Here is a 25,579-nt window from a genome sequence, read left to right as displayed (position 1 = left end):
GGATTCTATGCAGGATTTGAAAACAATGGAGCAAATGAGAAGAGAAAATTGACCTCATCTGCGGGTGAATAGCTGTGTCTGTTAATTGAAATGACCTTTTTAAAATGAGGGGTTTTGTTGTTGTTTGGTTTTTTCTTTTTCTGTCCCTTTTGGAAAAAGATTTCTTAAAATTGCCACAGGACTTCAATTTTTTTTCTTAAATTTTAACTATAGTATTCCATTCATGATAATATTCCAAAGTAGAGGTTTCAAAGTTGTTTGGCCACAGCAGACAATCCATTGAATAATTATAAGTGATGTTCACAAATGGGAGTAAATGTGATAATCAGATGAATTGATATACACGATCATTATTGAAATTAGCAAGATGAGAGGAGTGAGTTTAAAATATATATTCTTATATTAATATATGTGCACAGCGGTGACACACACACACACACACACACAAACTAGTCCTGAAGGGTAAGTGTGAACAATTGAAAGAAGGATCAGTTTAGTGACCCTTCAAGTGTTTATTTGCCCTAAGTATGAGGGGCTCTTGATGGTGTTGTATGTTTTTATTGATCAGAGCATGTGTTACAGTGACATAAAACCAAACCTGCCCATTGTATTGTACTGTGTGCCTCTGGTTTCCATTTTATATTGCATGAGGATCTTATCTAGCAGTCCTGACTGGAACCACAGAGATTTGTCTGCTTTACCTCTTGAGTGTTGGGATTAAAGGTGTACACCACCATGTCCAACAGGTATTGACTTTTATTGGTTTTGAGATAGCGTGCCTTGTAGTCTTGTAGCCCAGCTGCCCTGAAACTGCTGGCCTTCTGCTCCTCCTGCCCCCATGTCTGAAGTGCTGGGCTTGTAGGCACAATTAGACATAGCCTGTTAGGTAGATGGCTACTTGGTTTCTTCCGGCTTTGTCTGGCTAGATCGGTGAGCAATACTAAGATTCTGGTTTGGGAAAGCAGCATAGAGGCGGCTTATTTGCTCCATTGGGAACTTTAGTGCTATTCATGGTTAATCTCAGGATTGACAACTAATTACCTGCTTTGAAACAAGGGAGGGCAAACCAAAACCCCTCCCACACAGTGACATACTTCCTCCAGCAAGGCCACTCCCTCTAAGCCTCCCCAAAGAGTGCCACCAGCTGGGAACCAGGAATATAGGAGCTTATGGGGGACATGCTTGTTTAAACCACCACGTGGTTCCTGACCAGGGTGTTCTCTTGGGAAATGTTTTGATTGATCAATGTCAAATTTCACAATAATTAGAACTCAGAAGAAAGGGACTACTGTGTGCTGCAGAATGTGACTTGTGTGGACAAGCAGTGAGGCCCTACTATGGTAGATTTGGCTTGCCATGGCATCACATTTGTGAGATGTCTTGCTCTTTGGGGTGTTGTTGAATGGTAAAAATAAAGAGGATTACCTCAATGATTCCTTAGACTGGCTTTGCCAGTGTATACTCAGTAGAGTGTGGCTTTGCCCCTGCATATGTCTGACTAGCCACTGTAGGATCTGCAGAAAAAACTGCAGAGATGAGGACTGGCTGTGACCGGCTGTGCTCTCTTAAGGCAATTCTCTAGCTTCTTATAAAATAGAATGAAATGCCAGATACGCTTTCCACTTTTATTTTTAAGCAACTCCTTAGTGAGTAGCTACCCTGCCACAGCCTTCTTTGGACACTGGCAACACGTGACTAAGCAAAATATTAACAAATCCCCGCCCCACCCTGCCCTGCTCAGCAGTCAGAGCAGAAGTCCCATGGGAAAATCAGACAGAAGAGGTGTGCAGGCTAAGTTTGTACACACTGCAGAGCGGAGCTCACAGGAGGCAACGGAAGGAGAGGAAAGTTCTCCTGAGAAAGCAAGGAGGCCTAGGATGGTGTGGTTTTAATTGGAGTGAGGTCAGAGCAGGTAATGTTTAAGCAGTGTTGTGAAGGAAGTGGGATGGGGGTTGGGGAAGAACATTCCAGGGGAAGCTGCATTGAAATGTAAGTCCTCAGGAGGTTGCCGCCTGTGGGTGGCAAGAGCTGCAGAAGGATGAAGTAGAATGAAGACAGACAGACCGACAGACTGACTGACAGACAGACAAATATGTGCGTGTGCACACACACCCACCCGCCCTAGAGGGTGGAGAGTGAAGGAGGTGGGTTGGGTGGTTCTTGTCAGTTACTGGAAGAGTGTTTTCTTCTGACACAGTTGCTAATACTTTCGTATGGGATGGAGATCAACCTGTTGGGAGCAAAGAGAGACCAGAAAACAGGGGTGGGGGGTGGGGGTGGGGATGCTCAGGCTGGGGCGGAAGCAGCAGCGCAACAGACAAACTTGAGTGTAAGGATGACTGAGTATCCAAGGTGCATGACAATATCACCATGACGCGCACTGTTATGTATACCTGATGCTAATAAACAATTATAGTAGTAAAGAGAACTGTATAAAATATAAATCTTCTCAAAGCTTACAACGTATGTAAATATTGCATAATATTTGTAGGTCTGGTATAATTAGTCTTAATTCTTTGGCTTGGTTATATCTGAGTTTATTAACAGAAAAACATGTCGATTGTAATGATTTGAATAAGCTAAGACCCTGACCTACACCAATGGCAGGATATAATGATTTGTGCTTTGTTAAGCGGGAGTCTGAAAGGAGCTCCCATCTTTGATCACCCATGCTGTTTTCGTCTCATCTTGCATTCAACCCTCCAGCGAACTCATCTGCTGCTGGTTTTGTCTAGACCTTTGATTACACCCAAGTCTGTTGATTTGCAGCATCGGCTCCCGACTCCAGTTCTGCATTTTGTAGATAGCAGGACATTCCCCTGCTCTGAAAACCGTCTCCCAAAGTGTGAGTTTTAGTTTTCCATCAAAATGCCTTTCCTACCTCTGAAACCCTTCTGAGATAGACAACTGCAAAATCTTTTGAGCACCCTAGTGGAATTATAGGTGACTTTCACACCATCTTTCCTTTTATCCTTAACTAGCTTGTAGATGCTATTTATTATGGTTTGAAGCTGAATTGTCCCCCATGGTCACATGCATTTGGACATCTGATCCCCAGCAGGCAGCACTGTTTGGGGAGGTTATGGAAGCTTTTGGTTGATGGGCCTGGCTGGTGGACATGGGTCTGCAGGGTGGGCTTTTGAGAGTTATAGCCTTACCCTGTTTTCCACCCCACCCTGTGCTTCTGGGTCTGAGGCTGTGATCTTAGCAGGAAGCTTGCCACACCCACCTGTAAGGATGGGGTTGCTTCAGCTGCCAGGCCCAGGTTAGCCACTCATCCCCTAAGATGTTCCTGTTAGGTATTTCAGTATGGCAGCTGGTCCTGCCATTGCCCTGCTGCTAAGCCTGTGATGCTGCTTTGGCTCAGGCTGTGACTGGGGCTCACCTAGACTGTTGCGTTATTGCCTGTGTTGGTTTTGGGGTATATCACCCACACTGCCAAGCTACCTCCCTTCACCTATCCCCTCACTCTCCTCAAACCCATGACTCTTGCCTCCTCTCCACCGTTCCTCTTAGGTATTTGTCATAGTGACAGAACATGGAGGAAGAGAGATCTCTGGCATACTGTGTCTGTATAATGGCTGGGAATGCCAGGAGTGTTACAGCTCTCAGGAGAGAAGTGAAGAGGTTTGGGAGGCTTACACGGGACAGGCAATGGGGGGTCCTCGTCTGTCATTGGCAGTGCCAGCAGCAGAGGCGATGTGAGGGCCACCCAAGATCCAGTGGTGAGTGCTTCTGGAGAGAGAACGCTCCCCCAAGTGTTACAGCTTGGTAAAGACGGCCACTCTCAGCCTCTCAGGTGAAAAAACTTGTGCGTTTTCTTCCATGTGGACAAGGACTATATAAACTTTGAGGAGTCGGGTAGGATGTAGGGGTGGGTGTTTCCCATTGGTTGAGTTTGAGATGTGAGTGATGCTGTTTGCTTTGGGAAGGACCCGGGTGCTACATTACCTGACTGACTGCCCATGGTCCTCTCAGTGGGGTATCATGGTTACCTGCTCAGGTACAGAGACAGGGAGGAAGGTCCTTGGCTCCTACTGATCTCAAGTCTCTGAGATTCCTGGGATCTGAGCTCACTCAGCCTTGCCGGTTCTTATGGTTGTCTGGTGGCACAGCCCATTGGCCTACACCACAGCCCATTCTGTTCTGGCTTTTGTAATGTTTGTTAAGAATTAGTGTAGGGAGCAAAGGAAGTCCCAAGCAACTGAATTCCTTAATGAATGTGTGCTGTTAACATGGGCACAGTCATGTCAAAGTTCCCACAGCCTCACCCTCAGAGGGATGGCGAAGCCTTCTTGTTTCACATTGACAGGGTGTACAGAAGATGTCTGCCATGACTTCCCCTTCCTAGATGTTTCTTGTTGCCACTCAGAGATTGTTCCAATCAAGATTAGCTAAGCCTGCCTTCTTATTCTGCTGTGTATAAAAACCCCACCTCCTTGTTTATCTGTGTGCAATAACCACACCTCCCTGTTCAATTGTATATAATAAAAATAAACACACTGGTTTCTCCATCAGAGAGCCCAGACCACTCAATCACAGTGCTCTCTCTCTCTCTCTCTCTCTCTCTCTCTCTCTCTCTCTCTCTCTCTCTCTCTCTGTGTGTGTGTGTGTGTGTGTGTGTGTGTGTGTGTGATTTCTTCATTCTCCTGCTGCTCCCAGTCAGGTCCAAGTCCCCGGGCAAAGGACATAGTGAATTAGTTTTCTGTATGTTTCTCTTAATTGCTTTTTTTTCCTTTTTAAGTAACAAACAGATCTCTTTTCTTTTGTTTACTTTGGATATTATCTCTTTGGTTAGCAGTTTGGCTGTTATCATTTGGAGATGAAATGGTCTCTGTCTTATGGTTCTAATCATTCAGAGATATATGATCTCACGAGGCCTCTGGTGTCATCAGTGGATTCCACCCCTGACAATTCATAACTTTGTGGAATTGTTGGGTGATAGGGCCTGGCTGGGGCAGGTGAGTGGAAGCTTAATTTTGAAGGACATCTTTTACTTTACTACTCTCTGCCTCCTTCTGGGCTTCTCAGCTGCCACAAGGTGAGCAGCTGCGTCCGGCCGTGCTCTCTGCCATGACCACTTATCTTAAGCCCAGAAACACTGGAAGCAGCCACCGTGGACTAGACTTTGGAACCGCGAGCCCATGACTCTTGCCTCCTCCCCACCGTTCCTCTTAGGTATTTGTCATAGTGACAGAACATGGAGGAAGAGAGCTCTCTGGCATACTGTGTCTGTATAATGGATGTTATTGTCACCCGACAACTATGTTTGATTTGATCCTTAGACACACTATGTCTAGAGGCATCATCTGTGAGTGAAATGTGCAGTTTACTTGTGAACTTTGGCCCCTGGAATCTTTGTGGTAGGATTCGGTAGGCATCTGTGGAGGTATCCATTCATTAATCTGCTGTCCTCTTTGGGCTGTGAAGATGGTGGGGTGGGGTATATACAGAAGGCCATAGCAGTTCCGTGGGCTTGAACGGCTTGCCTGGGTACTGCACAGAGTCTCTGAGGTGTTTGTTTTTAGTAGTGGAGTGGCAGCTTTCTGTTTCCAGAGATGTCTTTCGAGTGAGATGGTTTCATCCTAAATGAAAGGCTAATGACGGAAAGCCTGCTTTCTGGAGGCCCACCTTCCAGGTTTGGCTCTCCCGTTTGTACTATGCATAACAATAAAGGAGGGCCTGGCAGGAGACATGGAGTACTTTGGTCCATTGCCAGGGGTCCATTGTTGTTTAGACGGGTGCCACCCTCAGGGACGGAGGAAGGGAGTGTGCTGCCTGGACACAAGTGTGGGGGATGTGAACACTTGATCCACTTGCACACAAATATGGGGTGCTAGCACCTCCTCTCCACCCACCTGCACACGAGTGTGGGGGTGCTAGCTCCTCCTCTCCACCCAGAGCATCTAGCTGAGGCAGCTGAGATTTTCTGCTTCCTTCTCCATCAGCTGACAGCTCCACATTGTGCTGCCTGCAGCTGAGGAGAGATAGCTGCCATTCACGAAATATGCCAGCCACTCCCCTATGTCCTTTGCCTGTGATAGCCCATCTTCTCTATTTCACACTCTGGAAGGAGGTATGGTGGGCCATGTTTTTACACAGGGATGCTGATGTGTGAGGACCTGACAGTAATATCTTCTCCAATGTCTAGAGCTTTGGGTGGTTGATCCATGTGTGGAGCTCAGATCTCTGCAGACCCCACCACCCCATTCCTTCACCTTTACCATGCAGGCTTGGAACTCACAGGAAATGTGTCTAGCAGAATCAGAGTAGGTGCTATAATGAAGTAAGTACTTCTAGCTAACTGGTCAGAGATGGGATTTAATGTCAGAGATACTTCCACTGTATGGGTGAGTTGTTTCTCAGGCCATCTCTCTCATTGGTATGATGGAAGTACCAGGCCAAAGTACCAGGCCTTACATACTTCCAATGTAAGGAAGTATGGGCTTTCGTTGGGGTCTAGATCCAAACAATGCAGTCTATCATGTGGGAAGGCATGGCGGCAGGAGCTGGTCACAGTGTACCCACACTCAGGAAGCAGAAGAGGTAGTAGGTACTGGGGTTCAGCTTATTCCTTTTCATTCAGTCTGGGACCCCAGCCTGTGGGATGGGGCCACCCACATTCAGGGTGGTGGATTTTTACACCACAATTAACCTAATCTAGAAATTTCCTCACAGACCTGTCCAGAGGTCTAGGCAATATGAGAATGTTAACCATCACAAGTCCATCTCCATGTCAATTTGACAGTAACATGCACCATTAAACCACTCCCTCTTCTTACACACCCTACAGTTCCCATAGGCATGTGGCCATCTCTTAATTCATTATGCAAAACGCATGCAATCCAAAGTCCCTGTGATTTTTAACAGTGCTCTTCAAAAGATAAGTGCAGAGTGTCCCTTACCTGTTCATCTCCACAACATTGGGGAAAACAGCTGAATACTTCCACTGTGCAGTGGTGTAAAGTAAACATCTCTATTTTCAAAGAGAAGACTGGGGTGATCAGAACAAAGCAAGACTGAACCCAGCAGAGAAAACACCAGCTCCGGAAGCTCTGTGTCTGGCATCTGTGTCTTGTGATGGAATCACCAGGGCTCCAGAGGGCTCCTGCAGCACACATAGCCTATCTCTTGGGCTAGCTCCACTTCAGGTCTTCAGCTTGCCTCAGGAGCTATCTCATGGTTCTAGCATCTCTGATATCCCAAGATCCCCACTACAACACAGACCAAATTCACCTCTATAGCTTTATGTAGTGGCCTCTCAGGGCCTCCTTACAGCTGCTCTGACCCTACCACTCATCACCTAGCCTCAGTGTCTGTGGAGCCTTGGCACCAGACTTCACGCCTCCTACCTTCCTCTTGCATGTTTTATGCCTGCAAAAATAGTACCATATGATCGGCATTGCCAAGTTCTGCTAATTTGGTATGAACCCCAACTCCCTTACATCAGTTTCCACAGCTGACCCTGAAAAAACATTTCGCTAGGTGATTGTTTTCAAGGGAACTTTTTGGGTGGCCCTGTCCTTTCAGATGAACTTGCATATTCAGTAGGTGGAGCCTTCAGTGGGTAAGGCCTTGCCTTTAGGGCCCCTTTTGTGCAGAAACCCAGTGCAGAGCCTGCGGTTTCTCTTTCTTGACATTACTCTCGTCAGCAATCACAGCTGCCTTCACACCTACTCCGTCTCCTCTTCCTGAGCAGACTGCACATCTTCAGTATTTTTCCGCTTCATTTTCACTCTGGCTCGCTGTGGACCTGGATGATGGCAGTGAGCAGTAACCGTGACATAGCCCAAATGCCATCCCATGTTAAACAAATTAGTCCGTTACCTTTGAATTCAGCATCAACACTGTTTGCCAGAGTGTCCTAGGGGAGTTCCCAGACTCTTCCATGTTCCTCTAGCAAACCAGTTCCTAAGGCTCCTGAACCACAGCAAAGATACCAGTTTTCTGTGTTAGTTACTTTCCTGTTGCTGTGGCCACAATCTCTGATGGAAGGGGCTCTGACTGCTTTGTATGGACAGACCAGAGGCTTGGGAGAGTGGGTGGAGCTGTGTGCTAAAGCAGCCTGGCTCATTTGAACAACTTCTGTTGGGTAGAAGTTCATAGACATATTTGTTACCATAGCCATGATTATACTTTTTCCTCAGGAAATTTATACACAGAATCTTTGTATCAGATTTAGTGTTACAACTAGCCTTAAAATATAGTCTGGTTCTAGAATAGTAGAAATTGTCATGGTAAGAATGGAAAAATAAATCTCCCCATACTGTTCCTCAGGCTTCTCTGCTTCCATTTAATACTGGTGCAGGTTTCATAAGTATTTTGGGTCATTTATTTATGTAATACTTATTATTTTCCTTGGTCAAAACTTAAGAGTCTACACATCTAGTGGCACTAACCGCTAATCCCGTGACCAGGCTGAGACTTAGCTCTCAGTGTTGGGGGTGGGAGGTGATGGACATATTTTAGTCCAGGGCATCTCTACCCTGTTTGGAAGCAGGAGCTTGAAACAGATCAGCATCTTAAGTAGGCAATGGTAGCAATTAGGGTTGTTGTTACATTTGTCTTCCTACCCAAACAGCTGTGGCAATGCAGAGTTCCAGCTATCAGCAATTAAAACACCACCACCACCACCACCACCACCACCACCACCACCACCACCACCACCACCACCACCACCACCACAAACCAGCCTCTCTCTGGCCAACAATAGAAGGCTCAGCAACTCCCCACAGAGACTGAAGGGAGGGAAGATCAGACAGTGGGGTTGGGGCTCATAATTCAAGATAAGGATTCTGGCACCCATGGAGTATTGAGGAGTCAAGTTTAATTGCATTTACTTGTTTAGTATGCACTTCGAAGGCAGAGTAATAGACGGTAGTTTGTGTTGCATATCCCATGCGTTCGGAGTTCTTTGCAGTTTTTGGGAGGGGTGTTCCTTCTGGGTGAGGTGGTCCTGAGGTCCAGGTCCTCTGAATGGGATTCAGAGCCAGGTCGCCTTTGTGGTTGAGCATGCGTCCATGCCCCCTTCATGTGGACTTCTGTCTACCACTAAGCTATATATTCCCCATCCTTGATGTATGGCTTTTAAGTCTGTATTTTTTTTCTCTCTAGCTTAGGCTCTAATTTATTGAATATATAAAAGCAATTTGTAAGCATGGAAAAATGGCTCAGTGGCTAAGTGCAGCAAGCGTGCTTCTAGAAGGTCAGAATTTGCATCTCAGCACCCATGTCTAGAGGCACACAGTTGCTTGTAACTCCCCCTCCAAGGGATCTGGTGTTCACTTCCACAGGTCCATACACAGATGGCAGATGTTTACATAGGTGCACACACACTTATATATAAAGTTTTTTTTTTTTTTTTTTTTTTTTTTTTTTTTAAATAATTCTTACCTTTCTGGTCTCAGTGTTGTGGATTAAATAAGATGATTTATGTGAAATCCTTTGGTCAGTGGTCCTCTGGATTCAGATGTGAGTTGTTATTAATAAAAGTGACTTGCCATTTGCAGTGCGGAGCCCAATGGATAGTGGCTTTCTTTTAGTTCATTCATTGTATGTTAATGAATTTATTCTTGCAATTAGAAACGCTTAATGAAGGTCATGATTAGAAATAGAGGGAGTGCACCAGTAAACCTGTGTCGTTGTTCTTTGTTTTCAGACCCGGCTCACTGTGTAGTCCTGGCTGCCCTAGAACTCACAGAGATCCCTCTGCCTCTGCCTCCCATTCCTGGCTAGGAGACCATTTTTAAGTAAGATTTATTGCAAAGATTTCAGCAATAGCTACATGATTGGTTTGAAACATTAATGTTTTTGTGTACCTGACTGTATCTGACGTGTTTTACATTTTTGGCTAATGAAAAGGAAGCACACTTGAAGGCTACACTGAGGAAGACTGAGGGGGGAAAGAGCGATCGAGCGAGCGAGATGGTGTGATGTGCCTCACTCTGCATTCTGTAGCCGGCTATTTTTAGCATCTCTTTGAATCACTGATGAATTCTCATTTGAAGACTCAACCATTAAAGGAGAGAAAAATACAAACCAGTTTAGGCAAGGATGCTTGCTACTCGGCCCAGATCTGTTTCAGGCTTTAATGTGAACAGGGGTAGCCACTGGTTTGCAGTCTTTGAAGGAGCAAGGGCACTAGGAAGGGTGCCAGAAGATCAGCCAAGGACACGCTGCTCCACTTTTTCAAAGGAGACTTTTACAAACTCTGAAGTTGGGGGATTGCTTAATGAGGAAGCTGTATTGCATCTGTGATGCGGGACAAAGGACTCAATCAGGCATCTGTGGCCTTACTGTGCCTCTCCTGTCCTCGGGTCCACCCTCTGGACCCCATCTGTCTCCTGCCCCATCCTGTCTGCCGATCTCATCCTCATTTCTTGGGCTGCCTCTGAGTATGGCTCAAGAAATCTGCTTACCAAAGCCAGCTGGGGCTGGTCCGCATGGTCGCTATTCAGCAGGCCTTGCCACGTGCTTCTTGTCTTTGACCGCTCCTCGAGTAGGAAGCCTTATTTTATCCTGAACAAATTATTCTTATTTTTATCTTTCAATGCTCATCTCAGAGAGGCTCATTAACTGTTTGGTGGCCTGGAAACAGCTGCTACCCTCGCTCACAGGCTCAGCCTAAGCCCACGTGACTCTTGGAAGTGGCGATCACAGATTCAGTTCAATGTCATTGAGTCCAGGGCATGTCCAGCTCTCTCTTGCCCAAATAGGTCAGAAATTAGCTCCCACTCCACCCCACTTAGGCATATGAGAGAAGTCACTTATTTGTCAAATGATTGGATATTGTGTGTGTATTAAGTGTTAGAGAGACAAACAGTGACAAGAGAGGGAGGGAAAAAGAGTGGAGTTAGTCTGGAAAGTCTGAGAACTTTAGTGCCATGTCTGTCCACCAAGGGAGATTAACATAACAAGGAAACACTGGCCTGGCCTGTGTAGTTATGCCTTACAATTGGGCAGTCTGCTTTCCTTTGAAAACAGTGTATTTGCTATGAGTATCTGACCATCTTCAACCTTTCCATTTTTCCCCCTCCAGTGATCCAGTTATTTTGGTATGCTAATGAAGAGTTCAGCACAATGAATAGCAGACCTAAGCTGGAACTTTCCAGAAGCCATCTCAAGTCTTAGTTTTTTCTGTGTGCTTACATGGTTTTTGTTCTAGGCTAACAGTGATTGGAAGCTGCTATGAACTCCTTTCTGGGTGGCATCTGGGCTTAGGATTCATGTGCAGTGGCCCGGCTCTACAGTCTTCAGTTTGGGGGCATGGTTGCAGGACAGGCTGTGGCAGTGTTTGATACCCAGTTGTGTGCCAAGGCTAGCTCTTTCTATTATTTAGTCATTTAATGATTCTCCCAGCCTCATCCTTGTCTCTTGAGAGACTCAGGTCTGAACAAACTGTCTTAGTGAGTGAGCGGAGAAGCCCACTCGAGATTGAAGCTGGCTTAAGTGCCCACTGCACAGTGGCCTTCTATGCAATGGGTACAGAGAAAGGAGATGCATGTTACCAGGTTGTCGGAACAGGGCTCTTGATTAAGTGTCACTGCTGGGTGCTCATTGGTAAGACGGGGACAGGAAATGCTAGTCCCAGCCTGCTGGAGCTGGGGAGATGTGTGCTGATGATCCCTGAGCAGCTGGCGTCCTGCATGGAAGGTGTTAGACAATGTGCCCAAGAACTGGACATCACTGTTCAAGTGCTTCAGGACTGGGGAACAGGGGCCCCATTTGTGCTGACAGTGCCAAGGAAGTGGATACTTACTGAGGGTACAGACTGGTGTTGTAGCCCAGAAGGGTGTGTGCCTTCCCTGTAGACCTTGTGTGGTGGGTGTGGCTTTAGGGCAGGCGTCTCTCCTATGGCTAGAGAGTACTGGGCATCTTTAGGCTTGTGCTAGACCTTGATTGCAGAGACTGGCTAGAGCAGGAAGTACTTATTTGATGTTTCAAGGATACAGACTTCTCCTAGGTACCAAGAAGCCTTATTACTGCCAGCAGTGTTCAGTGCCTGGGGTTATAAATCAATAACTCCCTCTGCCTCCTAGTGCTCTTGTAGATGTGGAGAGGAGTCAGAGGAGGGGATTCGTCACTAAGTAGGAGTGTGTCTCTGGAGATCCTTAACACCTGACACTGCTGACGCCAAGTGTGAGTGGCCCTGGAGACACGTCTGCCTTGTCTGTGATGTGCCAGGAGCACACTGCATGTGCATCGTGGCAGCAAGGTGATATGGAGCCTTTATCTAAGAGCACATCTCTCTTGTGCTCTGCATCCCAAAGGGTGGATCTTCAGTGCAGCTTCCTGCAGCTGCTGCCAGGTTTCCCTCAGCAGTCTGTGTACATCCCTCCAGCACTCAATTTCCCAGCTTGTGCTGCAGTCTTTCTAACGTGTAGCGGAGGGCTAGCGCCAAGGGGCAGAACTCAACCACATGTAGTTTCAAGATGGCTTTTATTTGTGATTCTGTAACCAGGCAACAACTTGTATAAAGACAAAGTAAATGTTCTTATGTGCTGATAAGCCTGGATTCCCATGCAGAAATATGGAATGAAGAATGGATCAGTTCCTTTATCACTGTCTTCTGTGATACCATACCAGCCTAGCTAACTGGACTTCTGATTGGCTGCTTAGTGTTTCTTCTGATTTGCTCTTCCCCCTCCCCACTTTGAAAATTGGGCCATTGCAGGGTTCAGTTTGATGGAGGGGCACCTAGTGTGAATGATAGCATTTGTTAGGACTGGCTTATAGAGGCCTACTGCAGTCCAGTCGAGAACAACAACAGCCCGCCAGTTTTCCTTTCAGTATTTTTGACCAGGCACCGTTAGCTTGGTCAAACTTAGGTCCCAGTCCAGAGGTTCTGCAAAGTCACACTGTGTCAGGCATTGATTTTCCTTTTTTCATATCTTACCAGATTCACAACCACCCCCACATCCAGTTTCCAGGGGACCCTGTATCCCCTACTAACCTACAAGGGTACCAGGCACAATTGTGGTACATACACATACATGGAGGCAAAACTCTCACACACATAAAATAACTCTAAAAGGGACTTTTAGAAGTGCTAATCCTAGCTGGCGATGTGATATGCACTATATTTGATAGATGCCCCTGGTTTTTGTCGACTTACTCCACTGCCTCTGCTGCTGCCGTCTCCTGCATCACCTACCTTATACTTATCCTTATACCCTGCCAGCTCAGTAAGGATGTGTAAGGGCAAGGGTCTTTGCTGTTACTCAACAGTGGCTCCCCCACTGTCTCCTAACAGTTCTGTTCTATATTGTATTGAGTCATGGGACCAGGTAAACGTGTTCTGCTGTAAAAGATACAGGTATGTAATGCAGTGGAGATGAATCCCCAAGACCATAGGGAAAACACAAAGGCTGCTACTGGTGCCTGTAACCTCACTCCCTCCTCACCTTCCCCCTCCTCGCCTTCTTCCCCTTCCTCCCCCCCCTCCTAAAATGTCATGCTTCATGTTTTATGAGTTGTGCTTTCCTGACACCAATAGCGCCATGTCTCAGGACTGAGCCAAGGGTTGCAAGCAGAGTTGCATTTGTGAGTAGTTGAGATGCTGACGGCCTAAGGACATAGATGGAAGTGGGGTCTTGTGAAGGGTGTGGAACAAGGAGTGAGTCGAGCAAGCATCTGCACCTGGAGGGACCACACGTGAGCTCTGCTGACTTCTGTGAAACTAGAATTGAGAGGCTTAAGAGCCTTGTCAAGGACCGAAATAGTAAACAGGTTTAATGCAGTCAGATTAGGGGAGTGCAGGCAGATTAACAGGGAGCAGTTTAGACACCGTCTGTTTGCACAGGAAGCCTTTACATATCCCAAGACTCCTTGTTTCATATTGACTTTAAATGTCATAAATAAGTGAGATTAACAGGAAACGTTTTTTATTATCATTGACTTTGTAAGATGCTGGTAGAAAAGACTTCCTGAGCCTGGTGCAGAGTCTTCCATGCAGGGCGCAAACTGAAGGAAGCGTGTACTGCTGTTGACACACATGGTCTACAATGTGTGTGAAGTCACCTGAACTCATGTTCATTATCATAAGAAATGCCTAATTCTCTCCACTTTCTTCCTGATTTTAGAAATAGACTTGAAAGCAATAACAACAAAACTCGGTGGTTATTTATCCTACGGAGTGACTCACTATGGGTTCCTGATGTAGTAAAGGCGATTTTTATTTGGTAGCAACATTTTAACAATTACTTAAAGACCACCTGAGAGCATTTTGATGCTTCCATGTTGAGGCCGTTAATCAGAATCCAAATGGCCAAGGGTAAATACATCTCTGTTGGGATTTCAGAAAAGGGTGTGGCTCCAAAAGGACCACCTCCTTAATTGTTGATTTGTTTGTTCTTGGAGTCAGCTGTGGAGGTTCAGTCTTTTGCTATGTAATGTAAACATGTTAAATATGCCCCCCCCCCCCAAGGCCTGGTTCCCCCATGGACAAGAGAGTTTGAATGTTCACAAATGATGCTGTGTGCCCTTGCTCTTTAACTTAAAACTAGTGGTTAAGTAAAGATGCCTGCAGCCTATAGCTGGGCAGAAGAGAGGGAGGCTGGGTTTTGGTGTGGGCTTTGGGTCTGAGGAGGGACCAAGAGAGAAGAATGTGGAGAGAGAAGATGCCATGGGGTAGGTGAGTCATGCAGACATGGCCATGAGGACTGGCCAGTTGGAGTTAAGAGCCGCCCAGATTGTACATGGTGAGTTATAACTCATGGTTATTGATAGGAAGTAGATATAACAGGATAGAGGGTAGATATTTGCCCAGGTCTGGTACATTAAGGGCTTATTATAAATATAAAAGTCGTATGTCTTTTATCTGGGAATTGAATGATTAAAAGCACGGTAGTAACCCAACTGAGATTAAATAATTACAGTAACAGTCAGCGAATACTTGAATGTCTGTATGCTATTTTTCATAGTATTTCTTTCTTAGATTCTTGTAATAGGATCTTCAGTTCAGCTATCTGAGCCAGAACCCATAGTATGGTACTACGCAGACAGTGGCCAGTCCATTCATAGTGTTGCTTATATTAACACTAATTAAAATTAGATAAGACATTAAGTCTCTTCATCATGCTAGCTGGATTTTTGCCACCCCGGCAAGCACTCTGGGAAGCTGGAGGCCATCCAGTTGAGCATTGTTCTCTGGAGTACTTCACTCATGACAAGGAGCTCAGGTGGACAGGTTGCCTTAGGGTATTCATTCCCCTGACTCCATAGTTCGGTAGGTATCTCAGCCTTCTCTTCCACTTCTGACTATGACCTGCATCTTTCAGCTTTATTCCTTTTAAACATCTTCCTCTTCTGGCTTAGGACTGTATCACTAGTCATCTGAGTGATACGAACGATCAAAGTCAGCGTCTAAATCTATTGTGTCCCTCAAGATGTCAGGCCCCTGCTGTGTGCTGGTTTACACCATTGCTACCTCTATAAAGTCCTGGTTACCTGGAACTTCACTTGCTTCTTCTGGTGCACTGAGAAATGCATACATGCAGGCAAAACAGTCATACACATAAAACGAGTAAAAAAGAATTTCTCGGGCACAAGTTTACAGTTCCCATGGAAATCAGAAGAGGGCATTAGATCCTCAGGAACTGGAGTTCCAGATGGTTCTGAGCACCATGTGGGGACTGGGACTCAAACCCAGGTCCTCTGGAAGAGTTACCAGTGTTCTCAGTTACCACTGAGCTATCTCGCTAGCCCCAGGATTTCACCTCTTGGTAGCTATGCAGTGTTTCACATGTAATGGTCTAGACCACTCACACAATTGAGCTAATTCTCAAAGACATTCTGGTTTTTGACCTGTGTTAGAGACATTAGTAGCTTTTTAGGAAAGAAAACTGTGATTGTTTGTATCTGAAGAGAGACTGCACAATCTAGTTAGTAACAGTGGTGTTCTGTCTGGTGCTGGCTCATCCTGTGTGATTCTGGACAATCCTTTCTGCTGCTTCAGTTCTTCCCTGCAGTGGAGAGTCCGCAGGCTTTGAAGACTAAGTTAGTCCCATGTGCGATGTTGGTTGTAGAATTGGTCCTGATTGTAGCATCTACCAGATGGTAGCTAACAGTAAAAGTAGTGATTTTGTAGATTCTCCCGGACTGCAGAGTTCCTAGGTGTAACTGACACAGGCGTGTACTGGACACTTTCCTGGCCCCGGGGTACTGCCAGTTAAATTCCTTTCTAGTGAAGCCTAGATGGCTTAGCCATGCTTCTGCTGTGATGCAATGCCATGACTACAACTGGTAAGATAAAGAGTATTGGAGTATTTTTTTTTGAGCTATTTCATTGGGTTTTTATACCCCCAACACTAGGGAGGAGAGAAAGAAAGTTAGATGGGAAAGAGGGCGTAGATCCCTTTTAGACAGCAAAATAGAGCACTTCCTGCTGATTAGGGACACTGGGTTCCTTGGGGGCAAGTCCAATCTTTGTTGTTAGGATATCTTCAATTTCTTTCAATTTCGTCAAACCACAACAGCAGTAACCAGGAGCAGCAGGAGGGAAGCAGCAGTCACCATAGACACCCTCTTTCTCCTGCTCCTGCTTTCTCCTCCTCATCTTCCTCTTCTTCCTCCTTTTCTTCCTCCTCCTCTTTTCCCCACTCCCCCTCTTCCTTATTCAGAGCACCTCTGTCCCTCCCAGGGCACTGGCATTTATTCCTTCTCCAGAGTCCCCAGAATTAAACTCCCTGCAGCTGGCAAAAATCACTTCCTTCCTAGAGCACGAAGCAATCACAGTTAATGGCTATGGACAAACTGAAGCAGCCCCATATCCCACACCTGGGATTAAATAAAAACGTGTTCACATAATATTTTTTAAAAAAGAAACCAAAAATCTCACTACAAAGATTTTTTTGGTACTGTTCCAGAGGCATAGAGTCCCTTCTGGTGAAGAAGGCATGGCATGGTACAGGTACAGGTGCAGGTGCAGGTGCAGGTGCAGGTGCAGGTGCAGGTGCAGGTGCAGGTGCAGGTGCAGGTGCAGGTGCAGGTGCAGGTGCAGGTGCAGGTGCAGGTGCAGGTGCAGGTGCAGGTGCAGGAAGCCAAGAGATCATATTTCAACTCTACATGGGAAGCAAGCAGAGAAAGGACGTGGGGAGAGGTCATGAGCCCTCAAAGCCCCACCAATATGATGTGCTTCCTACAGCAAGGTTCCACTTCCTAAAGGTACTAGATCCTCCCCAAACAGTGCCACCAGCTGGCGACCAAGTGGCATTGCTCATTCAGACTTAAAACCATCAAGTCAGACCAGCTGGACTAGTGCGGGTGAAATGAAACCTGGATAATCTAAACCCAAGGATAGTTTTCTGCATTTGTAAATAAGTTAACATACACAGATTACTTTAAAAAAGGATACCTTTAAAAAAAAAAGGTTTATTTTTTTTTTCAGTTCTATATATGCATGTGTGTTTGTGTGTATGTGTCCCCTGTGGAAGTCAGAAGAGGTCTTCAGGCCCTGGAGCTAGAGTTAGAGGTGGTTGTGAGCTGCCTCTCCTGGCTGATGGGTACTGAACTCAGGTCTTCTGCAGGAGCAGTAGGCAGGCATTCCTAACCTCTGAGCCAACCCCCTGCATTTCTCTTTTGCTCTTTAAAATCAATAGGAAGCTATGGAGCTGACTTTTAAAGATGCTTTAAAAAAGGATGGTGACTCTCTTCACTGCATTGATTCTCAAAGTCGCTTGAACTGGTATAGCTCAGGCATGTTCAGATAATTGTTTGGAAGACTTGATGCTGCTTTTCTTTGTTTCAGAACTTGCACAGGTATTCCTGTGCTTGGACTGCCTTTCCCAGGTTTAACCTCTGCCACTGGTGACCGCTGAGAAGCAGTTTGGCAAAGTGTGTCTGTCTTCTAAACTGCTTTGTTCTCGGTGTCTTAAACTCACTGATTTTGCAACAATGTCCCCTGTGTGTTTCTCATCCTGATTCTTTCCTGAGCAGTCATTCCTCACCAGTTTTATGTGTTTGGTCTAACAGAATAGCTTGTCTTTATCTCCATTTTTCTCACTATCAAAAATGTCTATAACATGATTAACAGGATTCTAATTAAATACAAATATTGTTGGAAAAAATGAACAGTCCTTGCATGAATGATCAATATTATTGGACTGATTCTGAGAGGTAGCAATAGCACCTGCAGACATGTCTTACTGTTGAGTGAACAAATCAAATGATGTAGTTGAAAGTGCTTAGAATACAACTGGCTATTTTCCTATCCTTCATTCATTATTCATATTATTATTATTCATTAACTATGAATTCTTCAAGTTATTTCGAGAGTTTATTCCTGAATAGGGAACTGGGCTATATAAGGCCTTAAGTCCTACATTAGATCTTTCCTTAAGCTAATTAAAAAAAAAATAGTTCTGGGATTAGCGCTTCCTTGGTGAAGTTGTTGAGTTCTAAAATTTGAATTTCAGGCTTAGGTGAAGGCTTGAGAACATTTCAGCTACTGTTATTTAATTATTCTCTTTATTCTTTCCATTTAGTTCTGATCCCGTTTGCTGTCCCTGCTGACACCTGAGCCGCGGCGGCGATGCTGCTGAGACCCCTTCAGCCCACAAGTCAACCTACCTGGTAGGAGTGTCTTTTAGCTTCAAGGTTCCTCAAGTGCAGCAACAGACTGGTCTAGAAATGTAATTGAAAATAGAATAGCATAAAAGATTTTAATGGCTGTGAATATTTGCTATCAGTATATTTTAATATATTGATAATAACTAAAGGTCTTTGAGTTTAGTTACTGCTTTGGGATATTAAAAGAGAAAAACTGTGACTGGATATATTTATTTTATTTTTGTACGAAGCACATGATATGACTCTTTAGTTTATGTCATATTAAACTGTTCTATTCATTTTTTCTATACATTTTTTTTTTTAAATAAGATTTTATTTTATGTGTATGGTGTTAGCCTGCATGTGTGTATGAGTACTCTGAGCATGCAGTCCCTCAGAGGTCAGAAGAGGGTGTCAGATTTCCTGGCAAATGTGTGCGAGCTGTCATGTGGGTGCTGCTGGGAATTGAACTCGGATCCTCTTCAAGAGCAGCCAGTGCTCTTAACTGCAGAGCCACCTCTGCTCCCAACCCCATAATTGAACTGTGTGATTCCCCAGCATGACCTTTGTATATGACAGTGTTGTGTCACAGTATCACACAGTTGGGCATGCTGTGGGACATTTTCTTCCGATTCTTCTGTGCTCACTCCTTGTCAGGTGGACCTAGCTAGCAGACTATCTCTTCTGTATCTAAATGTAATCAAAGGGTCTTCTGCCGATTGCAAGACTCCCAGTGATGGAAGGAAACGTTCTGGCTGTGCACCCTCAGTCAGATCCTGAGGCCTCCTGGTGACAGTCGTCCCTGCACTTGATTTTCACTAGTGCAGAAGGGAAACGCGGCACTAAGCACCGTACTTCCAAAGCCACGGAGCTGGGTGGCGCTTAGAGACCAGCACGATCTGCGATGCTAACAGAATAGGCAGCACAGTATTTTGAATTTCTGTGGTCGTTTATCTAGGGTGCATCTAGTAATGTTCATTACTTCATCCAGTGATAGAATTAATAATTGATAAAGTCTCACAAAATCAGCAATGTAAGAAACACTTTCAAAAACAGAAATCCAAAAGTCCTTTCAGAACTCACTAAAGGTGTCTGTAAATGCCCTACAGCTAATGCTGGAACTATTAGTAACAGAGTCACTGTTAGGAAGGAGGCCACTGTGGGCTGGAGATGCTGTGAGCACAAGGCAGCAGGAATGCAAGTCAGAGTACCCAGGAAAGGAAGACTAAAGAAGTGACATTATCCCTACAGTCTCTAAAGCAGGGGAAAGAACGAGAAACAAGAATGAGTATATATATATATATGTATATATATATTCAGCACAGTTTTTAACATACTCTGCAGAAAGAGATATATATAATAAAAAAGACAAAATGACTGAGTGTTAATATGGCTCAGTGGTTTTAAAGTCTTTGGAGATTTCTGTCCTTTTCTCCACAGACCAAGACTTGCCCCTTTCTACTGCTAAAGAATACTTTTAAGGCCTCAGGCTGCTGCCATTTCTGATTATGGACTCAGTCACAGAAGCATACAGCCTGTGACTTCCCAGTTCTCTAGAGTTCTGAAACAAGCAGGGCCTAACAGCTCTGGGAGGGGGCTGCCCTGTGTCTGTGCTGTGTGTGTGTGTGTGTGTGTGTGTGTGTGTGTGTGTGTGTGATTGGGCCCCTCCCTTCTTTGCTAACATCTGTGACTGATGAATTCTGAACACCTGCTGCTAAGGATGGACCTTAGCAATTCATTTCTTTTTCTTTCTTTTTTTTTTTTTATATTTTTTCTTTTTAAAAATTTGTTTCTTTTAAAAAATTTTTTATTGGATATTATATTTATAGTTCAGATTTTATCTTCTTACCACCATTCCCCCCACCATCCAGGAACCTCCTATTCCATCCCCCCCTCCTCCTGCTTCTATGAGGCTGTGCCTCCACCTACCCCCCCCACTTCCACCTCCCCACCCTCGAATTCCCCCCCACTCGGTGTTCAGCCTTCATGGGACCAAGGATCTCCTCTCCCACCTATGCTCTACAAGGCCATCCGCCCCTACATATACAGCTGGAGTCATGGGTCCCTCCCTATGTGCTCCCAGGCTGGTGGTTTAGACCCTGGGGAGCTCTGGTTGGTTGATATTATTGCTCTCCTCATGGGGCCACCAACCTTTTCAGCTCCTTTAGTCTTCTCTCTAACTTCTCCATTGGGAAACCCTTGATCAGATCAGTGGCTAGCTGTGAGCATCTGCCTCTGAATATGTTAGACTCTGGCAGACCTCTAAGGAGACAGCTATATCAGGCTCTTGTCAGCATGTACTTCCTGATATCCACATCAGTGTCTACCTTTTGGTGACTGCATACTTTGAGTGATGAATACCCAGGTGGAATGGTCTACAGACGGCCCCTCCTTCAGTTTCTGTCCCACACTTTGTCTCCATATTTGCTCCCTTGAGTATTTTGTTACTCCTTCTAAATAGGACTGAGGCATCCACACTTGGTCTTTCTTCTTCATGAGCTTCATGTGGTCTGTGAGTTGAATCTTGGCTATTTCAAGCTTTGGGGCTAATATCCACTTACCAGTGAGTAAATACCATGTGTGTTCTTTTGTGATTGGGTTACCTCACTAGGGATGATATTTTCTAGTTCCATCCATTTACCTAAGAATTTCTCAAATTCATTATTTTTAATATTCATTTTTCCTATATTTAATTCATTTTCCTATATTTAATATTGTACTCCATTGTGTAAATGTACCACATTTTTTGTATCCATTCCTCTGTTGAAGGACATCTGGGTTCTTTCCAGCTTCTGGCTATTATAAATAAGGCTGCTATGAACATAGTGGAGCATGTGTCCTTGTTATATGTTGGAGCATCTTCTGGGTATATGCCCAGGAGTGGTATAGCTGGGTCCTCAGGTAATGCTATGTCCAATTTTCAGGGGAACCGCCAGACTGATTTCCAGAGTGGTTGTACCAGCTTGCAATCCCACCAACAATGGAGGAGTGTTCCTCTTTCTCCACATCCTCACCAGCATCTGCTGTCACCTGAGTTTTTGATCTTAGCCATTCTGACTGGTGTGAGGTGGTATCTCAGTGTTGTTTTGATTTGCATTTCCCTGATGACTGAGGATGTTGAGCATTTGTAAGGTGCTTCTCGGCCATTCGAGTTTCCTCAGTTGAGAATTCTCTCTTTAGCTCTGTACCCCATTTTTTAATAGGGTTATTTGGTTGTCTGGAGTCTAATTTCTTGAGTTCTTTGCATATATTAAATATTAGCCCTCTATCGGATGTAGGATTGGTAATGATCTTTTCCCAATCTGTTGGTTGCTGTTTTATCTTATTGACAGAGTCCTTTGCCTTATAGAAGCTTTGCAATTTGATGAGGTCCCATTTGTCAATTCTTGATCTTAGAGCATAAGCCATTGGTGTTCTGTTCAGGAACTTTCCCCTGTGCCTAGGTATTCGAAGGTCTTCCCCACCTTCTCTTCTATTAGTTTCAGTGTATCTGGTTTTATGGGGAGGTCCGTTATCCACTTGGACTTGAGCTTTGTACAAGGTTTTGGTATGAGTGTAATTGTGGCTTCATAGAACGAATTGGGTAGTGTTCCTTCTGTTTCTACTCTGTTGAATAGTTTGAAGAGAATTGGTATTAGGTCTTCCCGGAAGGTCTGATAGAATTCTTCACTGAAACCATCTGGTCCCCGACTTTTTTTGATGGGGAGATTTTTAATGACTGCTTCTCTTTCTTTAGGGGTTATGGGACTGTTTAGATGGTTTATCTGCTCCTGTTTTAATTTTGATACTTGGTATCTGTCTAGAAAATTGTTCATTTTATCCAGATTTTCCAATTTTGTTGAGTATAGGCCTTTGTAGTAGGATCTGACGATTTTTTTTTTTTTAATTTTCTCAGTTTCTGTTGTTATGTCTCCTTTTTCAGTTCTGATTTTATTAATTTGGATACTGTCTCTGTGCCCTTTGGTTAGTCTGGCTAAGGGTTTATCTATCTTGTTGATTTTTCTCAAAGAACCAGCTCCTGGTTTTGTTGATATTTTGTACAGTTCTTTCTGTTTCTATTTGGTTGATTTTAGCCCTGAGTTTGATTATTTCCTGTTGTCTACCTCTCTTGGGTATATTAGCTTCTTTTTCTAACGCTTTCAGGTGTTTTATCAAGTTGTTAGTGTATGCTCTTTCCAGTTTCTTTTTGTGGGCACTTAGAGCTATGAGTTTTCCTCTTAGTACTGCTCTCATAGAGTCCCACAAGTTTTGATATGATTTGTCCTCATTTTCATTAAATTATAAAAAGTCTTTAATTTTTTTTTTTATTTTTTCCTTGACCAAGTCATCATTGAGTAGAGGGCTGTTCAGTTCCCATGTGTATGTGGGCTTTCCGTTGTTTTTGTCAATATTAAAGATGAGTCTTAGTCTATGGTGGTCTGATAAGGTACTAGGGATTATTTCAATCTTGTTGTATCTGTTGAGGCCTGTTTTGTGACCAGTTATATGGTCTTTTTTGGAGAAGGTACCATGAGGTGCTGAGAAAAATGTATATTCTTTTGTTTTAGGATGAAATGTTCTATAGAATTCAGTTAAGTCCAATTGGTTCATAACTTCTGTTAGTTTCATTGTGTCTCGATTTAGTTTCTGTTTCCATGATCTGTCCATTGCTGAGAGTGGGGTGTTGAAATCTCCCACTATTATTGTGTGAGGTGCAATGTATGCTTTAAGCTTTAGTAAAGTTTCTTTTATGTATGTGGGTGCCCTTGCATTTGGGGCATAGATGTTCAGAATTGAGAGTTCTTCTTGGTACATTTTTCCTTTGATGAATATGAAGTGTCCTTCTTTATCTTTTTTGATTACTTTTGGTTGAAAATCGATTTTATTTGATAGTAGAATTGCTACTCCAGCATTTTTCTGGAGGCCATTTGCTTGGAAGATTGTTTTCCATCCTTTTACTCTGAGGTAGTGTCTGTCTTTTTCACAGAGGTGCGTTTCCTGTATGCAGCAAAATGCTGTGTTTTGTTTATGTATCCAGTCTGATAGTCTACGTCTTTTTATTGGAGAATTGAGTCCCTCGATACTAAGAGATATTAAGGAAAAATGAATGTTGCTTCCTGTTATTTTTGTTATTGGAGGTGGAGTTATGTTTGTGTAACTGTCTTCTTTTAGGGTTGTTGGAAGATTACTTTCTTGCCTTTTCTAGGTTGTAGTTTCCCTCCTTGTGTTGGAGTTTTCCATCAATTATCTTTTGAAGTGCTGGGTTTGTGGTAAGATATTGTATAAATTTGGTTTTGTCATGGCATATCTTGGTTTCTCCATCAATATTGATTGAGAGTTTTGCTCGGTATAGTAGTCTGGGCTGGCATTTGTGTTCTCTTAGGGTTTGTATGATATCAGTCCAGGATCTTCTGGCTTTTATAGTCTCTGGTGAGAAGTCTGGTGTAATTCTTATAGGTCTGCCTTTATATGTTACTTTACCTTTTTCCCTTACTGCTTTTAGTATTGTTTCTTTGTTTTGTACATTTGATGTTTTGATTATTATGTGACGGGAGGTATTTCTTTTTTTGGTCTAGTCTATTTTGGGGTTCTGTAGGCTTCTTGTATATTTATGGGTATCTCTTTCTTTAGGTTAGGAAAGTTTTCCTCTATAATTTTGTTGAAGGTATTTACTGGTCCTTTAAGTTGGGAGTCTTCACGCTCATCTATACCTATTATCCTTATTTTTGGCCTTCTCATTGTGTCTTAGATTTCCTGGATGTTTTGGGTTTGTAGCTTTTTGTATTTTGCATTTTCTTTGACTGTTGTGTCAATGTTTTCCGTGGTATCTTCTGCACATGAGATTCTGTCTTCTATCTCTTGTATTCTGTTGGTGATACTTGTGTCTATGACTCCTGATTTTTTTTCCCTAGGTTTTCTATCTCCAGGGTAGTCTCCCTTTGTGATTTCTTTATTGTTTCTACTTCCATTTTTAGATCTTAGATGGTTTTGTTTAATTTTTTCACCTGTTTGGTTGTGTTTTCTTGCAATTCTTTAAGGGATTTTTGTGTTTCCTCTTTAAGGGCTTCTACCTGACTTTGAGAGTGTTATTTATGTCCTTCTTAAAGTCCTCTTTCATCATCATGAGAAGTGATTTTAACTCTGAATCCTGCTTTTCTGGTGTGGTGGGGTGTTCAGGGCTTGCTATGATGGGGGAACTGGGTTCTGATGATGCTATGTAACTTTGGATTCTGTTGTTTACATTCTTATGCTTGCCTTTTGCCATCTGTTTAACTCTAGTGCTGCCTGTACTCACTGTCTCTTACTGGAGCCTGCCTTTCCAGTTATCTTGCTTGTGTCTGAACTCCTCAGGGTCCACATGTCTCTGTGATCATTTAATCCTGAGCTCCAGCTGCTCTGAGTACAGTGGTTTCTCTAAGATGTCTCAGGATAAGATGTCTCCAAGGTAGTAGACCAGCTAGGTGTCCGCTGTTCTGGGTGCAGTGTCTCCTCTAGGATGTCACAGAATATGGTGTCTTCATGGGAGCAGACCAGCTAGGTGTTCTCTGCTCTGAGTGTAGTGGCTCCTCTAGGATGTCTCAGGATATGGTGTCCGCTGCTCTCAATTCAGTTGCTCCTTTAGGATGTCTTGGGATAAGGTGTTTTCATGGGAGCAGACAAGCTGGGTGTCTGCCCCAGCCACAAGGACCAGACAGAGGGTGGAAGGGGAGTGTTATTCAGCAGGGGTGGGGTTTGGGTACCTAGTGGTTCCTGAGTGCTCACTGCTCCCAGTTGTAGCTCTGGGGTGTAGGGCAGTGGGCGACTGTTCTTACCTGCCACTCTGAGGTCAGTGGCCTCTCTAGGAAATCTCAGGGTACGATGTTCACATAGGAGTAGGCCAGCTGAGTGTATGTTCCAGCCACAAGGACCAGGTGAGTGGCGGAAGGGGAGTGTTATTCTGCAGGGGTGGGGTTTGGGTTTCTGGTGGGTCCTGAACCCTCCCTACTCCCACTTGTAGCTCTGTGGCATAGGACAGTGGGTGACTGTTCTTACCTGCTGCTCTGAGTTCAGTTGT

At 44.3% G+C, this 25,579-nt stretch overlaps 1 protein-coding gene across 3 annotated transcripts in view; it reads left to right on the top strand.

Annotated features, from left to right (window-relative positions):
• The window catches only part of Wasf3 (WASP family member 3), a 96,788-nt gene that overhangs the window by 20,166 nt on the left and 51,043 nt on the right, over positions 1-25,579 (top strand). For 2 of the 3 annotated variants that reach the window (XM_076923407.1, XM_076923405.1), the window contains exon 2: positions 18,483-18,570. The gene's annotated coding sequence lies outside the window, so the exon portion shown is untranslated. Of the gene's footprint in view, positions 1-1,893; positions 1,913-18,482; positions 18,571-25,579 lie in introns of those variants that run through there. The other variant, XM_076923406.1, reaches the window with a different exon arrangement.

This window comes from Arvicanthis niloticus, chromosome 24 (genome assembly GCF_011762505.2).
Source record: "Arvicanthis niloticus isolate mArvNil1 chromosome 24, mArvNil1.pat.X, whole genome shotgun sequence".
In the NCBI taxonomy this organism is placed as follows: Eukaryota; Metazoa; Chordata; class Mammalia; order Rodentia; family Muridae; genus Arvicanthis; species Arvicanthis niloticus.
The sequence above is the reverse complement of the archived record's forward strand: the minus strand, read 5'-3'. Positions and strand labels throughout refer to the sequence as shown.